The sequence below is a fragment of the Candoia aspera genome, chromosome 2, assembly GCF_035149785.1.
Source record: "Candoia aspera isolate rCanAsp1 chromosome 2, rCanAsp1.hap2, whole genome shotgun sequence".
Lineage (NCBI taxonomy): Eukaryota > Metazoa > Chordata > Lepidosauria > Squamata > Boidae > Candoia > Candoia aspera.
Genome location: NC_086154.1, coordinates 156,746,441 through 156,754,230, shown reverse-complemented (window position 1 = coordinate 156,754,230; position 7,790 = coordinate 156,746,441). Strand labels below are relative to the sequence as shown.

The 7,790-nt window shown below is 44.2% G+C and overlaps 1 long non-coding RNA gene across 1 annotated transcript; it reads right to left on the bottom strand.

The window, feature by feature from the left end:
• Nucleotides 1–367: 367 nt before the first annotated feature.
• On the bottom strand, nt 368–5,526 carry LOC134491044 (uncharacterized). The gene is made up of 2 exons (XR_010067273.1): nt 5,416–5,526; nt 368–560 (listed from the first exon to the last, which is right to left on the bottom strand). It is a non-coding gene; the product is annotated as an uncharacterized LOC134491044 (long non-coding RNA).
• Nucleotides 5,527–7,790: the final 2,264 nt, after the last annotated feature.

Sequence of the window (7,790 nt, the reverse complement as noted above, 5' to 3'; positions counted from 1 at the left end):
CTAATCTGGTGGAAGCAGGGGGGTGATAGTTACAACAAATCCCTTTCTTCAGGGCTACCCGTGAGAGCACTGCCCATGTCCCTCAGGAGTGTTCTTTTTTAAAATTTTCTATCCCGCCTTTATTGTTTTTATAAATAACTCAAGGCGGCGAACATACCTAATACTCTTTCCTCCTCCTATTTTCCCCACAACAACCCTGTGAGGTGGGTTGGGCTGAGAGAGAGAGACTGGCCCAAGGTCACCCAGCTGGCTTTCAGGCCTAAGGCAGGACCAGAACTCTCAGTCCCCTGAATTCTAGCCCATTGCTTTAACCACTAGACCAGACTGGCTCTTTTTCTGGTTAAGAAGGCTGAGCGCTTCCTATGGAGCAACTTGCCTGGAAGCGGATACACTCGAAGGTTCCTGGTGCTTCCACGTCCTTCTCCGCCAAGGTGTGGTTCTGAGTCTTCGTTTCCAAGGTCACCAAGAGGTGGTTAGTCTCTTGGAGGGAGCGTAGCAATATGCAAAACTTTTCCATATTGGGATGATGAAGTATGCCTGGGAAAACCACCATGTAATGACTGGAAGATAAGGGAAAGGGATTATCTCATGGCCCGGGGGCATTCCAGATTATTTGAGTTCAAGAAGCTAATACTTCCAGCCAAATTTAAATCAAGTTATACCCCTTTCTCCTTATTTTCTCAGCAATTCTTAGTCTTTGACTGATTAGACTTTTACCTAACTCATTAAAATATTTGTCACTGAAAAAACTCAATTCCCCCATTAGTGCAAATCTGACTGCCAAGCACAGTTACACATTTGTTGGCTGGTCCAGCTTGCCAGAAAGCAAGTGCAACTGCACAGATGCCTACAAAAAGCCCTAGTGTTCCTTCTCCTATTTTGGTCAACTTAATTTATCAGCACTGCTCTTTGTGAAATAACACTGGTATTTTTAAAGAGTGGGAAACATGAGTAAGTCCAGACCCGCACTTTCTCTTGGACTCCTGAGTGCAGAAACCATGATGTCCTCCAGGGTAGTGCAAGTCCACCCCCTGCCTGTGTTTCCAGCCTCCACTTCAGAAATATTATTTTCCTTCCTGAGTCACCTCAAACACTTCTGAGCAGTTGGTCTATTGTGCTTCCCTTGAGTCTAGCAAAATCCCAAGCTTTGACTGGCTACAGGAGGAGGAGGAGGAGGAGGAGTCTCCTCTCCTTCATCTTTTGTTCCACCTTCAAACTTAGAAAGTTTGCTTCAAACCTGAACCATCAGTCCTTCATTGCTGCAAAGTAGCATTTGCTGAAATATTGTAGCTTTATATATTTATACTGCAATTTAAAAATTAAAAAAAGTACCATTGCATACCACAGACAAGAGAGAAAGCAATGGGAGGATGCTTCACACAGCCTGGGCAAAAACCAAAAGGTGCCCACTGAGAAATGTGAGGGCTGGATGGAGCTTCCAGAGGAGATGGGAAGCCACGGGGCAAGGAAAGTTCACTGATCTAACAGCCATCGTCGGATCAACAGTGAGATGATAAAATGGCAGCTGTTGACTAGCAGACAACACAGCAGCCTAAGACAAAACAGCTGACCAAGGCAGCAACCAGCTACTTGAGGGAGGGGGTACACCAGGCACTGTAACCAGTCCAAGATGGGCTATCACTAGAGCAGAAGCAAGCACTACAGGCCATCTGCTTGGAAGGATATAAGACAGCTCAGGAGAGGAAACATCCGGTTTAAAGTGAGGCTTCGAATCAGGTATGGGGGGGTTAGATCTGTAATAAGCTAGGATGACATCATCTGGTCCTGCACTCAGGAAGCCATGGGCCAAGGAGAAAGCGCAGGGCCACCCTCAGTCCAGACTGAGCACCAACCAGGCCATGTTGTTAACCAACTGCAATCCAGGCAGGAATTTGTTAAATTGGTAGGAGCAGCAATGAGACTGGAATGCTAAGGTGGGCAGTCAAATGACACCTGGAATTACAGGTAAGCATGGCCTGGGAGAACAAAACGAAGCAGGACATAGGCTGATAGAATTTTGCCAAGACAACTCACTCTGCATAACAAACACTCTCTTCCAACAACCTAAGAGACGGCTTTATACATGGACTTCACCAGATGGACAACACCGAGATCAGATTGACTACATCCTTTGCAGCCAAAGGTGGCGGACATCTATACAGTCGGTAAAAACAAGACCTGGAGCTGAGTGTAGTTCAGATCACGAACTTCTTCTTGCACAATTTAGGATCAGACTCAAGAGATTAGGGAAGACCCACAGATCAGCTAGATATGAGCTCACTAATATTCCTAAGGAATATGCAGTGGAGGTGAAGAATAGATTTAAGGGACTGGACTTAGTAGATAGGGTCCCGGAAGAACTATGGACAGAAGTCCGCAACATTGTTCAGGAGGCGGCAACAAAATACATCCCAAAGAAAGAGAAAACCAAGAAGGCAAAATGGCTGTCTGCTGAGACACTAGAAGTAGCCCAAGAAAGAAGGAAAGCAAAAGGCAACAGTGATAGGGGGAGATATGCCCAATTACATGCAAAATTCCAGAGGTTAGCCAGAAGAGATAAGGAATTATTTTTAAACAAGCAATGTGCAGAAGTGGAAGAAGACAATAGAATAGGAAGGACAAGAGACCTCTTCCAGAAAATTAGAAACATTGGAGGTAAATTCCAGGCCAAAATGGGTATGATCAAAAACAAAGATGGCAAGGACCTAACAGAAGAAGAAGAGATCAAGAAAAGGTGGCAAGCATATACAGAAGACCTGTATAGGAAGGATAACAATATCGGGGATAGCTTTGACGGTGTGGTAAGTGAGCTAGAGCCAGACATCCTGAAGAGCGAGGTTGAATGGGCCTTGAGAAGCATTGCTAATAACAACGCAGCAGGAGACAACGGCATCCCAGCTGAACTGTTCAAAATCTTGCAAGATGATGCTGTCAAGGTAATGCATGCCATATGCCAGCAAATTTGGAAAACACAAGAATGGCCATCAGATTGGAAAAAATCAACTTATATCCCCATACCAAAAAAGGGGAACACTAAAGAATGTTCAAACTATCGAACAGTGGCACTCATTTCACATGCCAGTAAGGTAATGCTCAAGATCCTGCAAGGTAGACTTCAGCAGTTCATGGAGCGAGAATTGCCAGATGTACAAGCTGGGTTTAGAAAAGGCAGAGGAACTAGAGACCAAATTGCCAATATCCGCTGGATCATGGAAAAAGCCAGGGAGTTTCAGAAAAACATCTATTTCTGTTTTATTGACTATTCTAAAGCCTTTGACTGTGTGGACCATAACAAATTGTGGCAAGTTCTTAGCGGTATGGGGATACCAAGTCATCTTGTATGCCTCCTGAAGAATCTGTATAACGACCAAGTAGCAACAGTAAGAACAGACCATGGAACAACAGACTGGTTTAAGATTGGGAAAGGAGTACGGCAGGGCTGTATACTCTCACCCTACCTATTCAACTTGTACGCAGAACACATCATGTGACATGCTGGGCTTGAGGAATCCAAGGCTGGAGTTAAAATCGCTGGAAGAAACATTAACAATCTCAGATATGCAGATGATACCACTTTGATGGCTGAAAGCGAAGAGGAACTGAGGAGCCTTATGATGAAGGTGAAAGAAGAAAGTGCAAAAGCTGGCTTGCAGCTAAACCTCAAAAAAACCAAGATTATGGCAACCAGCTTGATTGATAACTGGCAAATAGAGGGAGAAAATGTAGAAGCAGTGAAAGACTTTGTATTTCTAGGTGCGAAGATTACTGCAGATGCTGACGGCAGTCAGGAAATCAGAAGACGCTTAATCCTTGGAAGAAGAGCAATGACAAATCTCAATAAAATAGTTAAGAGCAGAGACATCACACTGACAACAAAGGTCTGCATAGTTAAAGCAATGGTGTTCCCCGTAGTAACATATGGCTGCGAGAGCTGGACCATAAGGAAGGCTGAGAGAAGGAAGATCGATGCTTTGGAACTGTGGTGTTGGAGGAAAATTCTGAGAGTGCCTTGGACTGCAAGAAGATCAAACCAGTCCATCCTCCAGGAAATAAAGCCAGACTGCTCACTTGAGGGAATGATATTAAAGGCCAAACTGAGATACTTTGGCCACATAATGAGAAGACAGGACACCCTGGAGAAGATGCTGATGCTAGGGAGAGTGGAAGGCAAAAGGAAGAGGGGCCGACCAAGGGCAAGGTGGATGGATGATATTTAGAGGTGACGGACTCGTCCCTGAGGGAGCTGGGGGTGTTGACAACCGACAGGAAGCTCTGGCGTGGGCTGGTCCATGAAGAGTCGGAAGTGACTGAATGAATAAACAACAACAAAAGCAATGAGACAAGCAGCTTAGGCCGCTGGATAGAATTGCCCTAAGATATATATGAGAAGTAGGCAACCTGCAGTCAACCGGATCTTAGTGGTTCAATTCCCAGCAGCCCAGACAGCCTGATGTAGTTGTAACTCACTAACACATGGAGAGCTACAGGTTCCATATCCCTGATGTGCTCAATATTGTTGCCATCTGGGTTTTTTCTTTCTTTCATTGGTGGGAGATTGGAAAATGTCTCCAAATGTGGAAGATGCCTGAGTGACTTTTGGAATTCTGTCTCCAGAAGTTCTTACTCCCTTCACTGAGGCTCTGTCTATACATGTATAAAATGAGCAATGTTTAAACAACTTGTGAAAACTCTCCAGTGCTCTCTTCCCAAGGAAAACAAGGCTGCAATCCTGAACATGCTTGTTCTGTTTGGTTTAATGGGATTTCTCCCAAGCAACCATGTATAGGATTAAGCTGCATCCTGTTGAGCAGAGTACTATTTCCGGAATAGGAAAGGCCTAGTGAATGTATGGAATTTCCAGCACTCATAAAGTGGTTGGTTGCATGGAAAGGCCTGCTCGTTCCAAAAACCAGCCTGCCAAGGGGAGCAAGACAAATTAAAGACGTTTGCCTTGCCCACTACATACATCGTGCTCCCTTGATCTCTCTCTACTGACCCATAATACCCTTGCATTTTTTTCTAGGCATGCTGGTATATGACCAAACAAAAGCCCTCACCCACTATTTTTAACTTACAAACAACCTGTGGGGTAAGGCATTCATGGAAATGAAGATGATAGTGAGACTAGTTCCCTGCTTCACATTTATCTATTTATTCATTCATTAAGTTTTTTTAAAGTCAGAAACAGAGTGAAGAGTGAAAGAATGAAACAGAGTCGAAGAGAGTCAGATATGGCCCTAGACACCACATTGCTTACCCTGCCTCTAAAACCCACCACCACTTCACTTTGGGAATTCTGAACTAAAGTCGCTCACATATACCAAAAGCTCTGTTCTTGCTCTTATGGCTGCATCTGCACTCATATTCCCCCGTGAAACTGACTGAGCAAAGAGAAACAAAAAACTGAAATCTTACGGATCTGAAATGACCAAAGCTGATTGTGACAGCAAAGCCAGGATCCAAAGTAGGATGGCTGTCCCCATGACTTGTCCTATCACAGGCGGCAGAAGTTAAATCCACACTCCAACACTGGAGTCCTGGTGCAGATACTTAAATACTCTTCCAGAGACCCTGTTCCAAAGAACATATGTACTCTGCGATACATGAACTTTACCTTCCAGGGTCAATGATCCCCATATTTACTTTTCTCCTTCTCTGGATATAATTAAGTAATATGGATCCACAAATCAACTCCCATCATTTCCTGACATGGGATATTACTGTCATGGTTTTGAGAGAGACAGATAGACTAGCTGTTACCAAGAACTTTGTCTCTAAAGCTTAGGAATGTAGTGAAGCATGACCCTCCATTAGAATCAGGAACAGGGCATCACAGGAAACAGGAATGAATAACAGAAATTGCTGAATCTCAACTCCATTAGTTCTGCCCAAGGAATTGTGAGAACTGCAGTCCAGCCGTATCTGGAGGACTGCATATTGCCAGCTTTGCAGATGAGTTTTCTTAACTAATGTTGACTTATTAGTAAAACTGCACACACAGTATCTAAACAGCACTGTTCGGCTGCTGTCCATTAACACGCAGCTTCAAGGCTGCAGCAGCTGTTCTTCGCAGCTTCAAGTGCAAAATCTGTACCATTCAGAACTTCAGAATAGATTCCCTGTTTGTTGTTTATTTCTTTAGTCGCTTCCGACTCTTCGTGACTTCATGGACCAGCCCACGCCAGAGCTTCGCGAAGAGCCTTCCACTCTCCCTAGCATCAGCATCTTCTCCAGGGTGTCCTGTCTTCTCATAATGTGGCCAAAGTATTTCAGTTTTGCCTTTAATATTGTTCCCTCAAGTGAGCAGTCTGGCAGCTTGTGCATCTGGCAATTCTCGCTCCATGAACTGCTGAAGTCTACCTTGCAGGATCTTGAGCATTACCTTACTGGCATGTGAAATGAGTGCCACTGTTCGATAGTTTGAACATTCTTTAGTGTTCCCCTTTTTTGGTATGGGGATATAGGTTGATTTTTTCCAATCTGATGGCCATTCTTGTGTTTTCCAAATTTGCTGGCATATAGCATGCATTACCTTGACAGCATCATCTTGCAAGATTTTGAACAGTTCAGCTGGGATGCCATCGTCTCCTGCTGCCTTGTTATTAGCAATGCTTCTTAAGGCCCCGACCGACAGGAAACTCTGGCGTGGGCTGGTCCATGAAGTCACGAAGAGTCAGAAGCGACTAAACGAATAAACAACAACAACAAACTTAGGCCCATTCAACCTCACTCTTCAGGATGTCTGGCTCTAGCTCACTGACCACACCGTCAAAGCTATCCCCGATATTGTTATCCTTCCAATACAGGTCTTCTGTATATTCTTGCCACTTTTTCTTGATCTCTTCTTCTTCTGTTAGGTCCTTGCCATCTTTGTTTTTGATCATACCCATTTTGGCCTGGAATTTACCTCCAATGTTTCTAATTTTCTGGAAGAGGTCTCTTGTCCTTCATATTCTATTTTCTTCCACTTCCGCTCATTGCTTGTTTAAAAATAATTCCTTATCTCTTCTGGCTAACCTCTGGAATTTTGCATGTAATTGGGCATATCTCCCCCTATCACTGTTGCCTTTTGCTTTCCTTCTTTCTTGGGCTACTTCTAGTGTCTCAGCAGACAGCCATTTTGCCTTCTTGGTTTTCTCTTTCTTTGGGATGTATTTTGTTGCCGCCTCCTCAACAATGTTGCGGACCTCTGTCCATAGTTCTTCCGGGACCCTATCTACTAAGTCCAGTCCCTTAAATCTATTCTTCACCTCCACTGCATATTCCTTAGGAATATTAGTGAGCTCATATCTAGCTGATCTGTGGGTCTTCCCTAATCTCTTGAGTCTGATCCTAAATTGTGCAAGAAGAAGTTCATGATCTGAACTACACTCAGCTCCAGGTCTTGTTTTTACCGACTGTATAGATGTCCGCCACCTTTGGCTGCAAAGGATGTAGTCAATCTGATTTCGGTGTTGTCCATCTGGTGAAGTCCATGTATAAAGCCATCTCTTAGGTTGTTGGAAGAGAGTGTTTGTTATGCAGAGCGAATTGTCTTGGCAAAATTCTATCAGCCTATGTCCTGCTTCGTTTTGTTCTCCCAGGCCATGCTTACCTGTAATTCCAGGTGTCATTTGACTGCCCACCTTAGCATTCCAGTCTCCCGTGATGAAAATAACATCTCTTTTAGGCGTGTTGTCCAGTAGGTGCTGCAGATCCTCATAGAACTGCTCTACTTCAGCTTCTTCAGCATCTGTGGTTGGGGCGTATATTTGGATCACTGTGATGTTAGATGGCTTGCCCTGAATTCG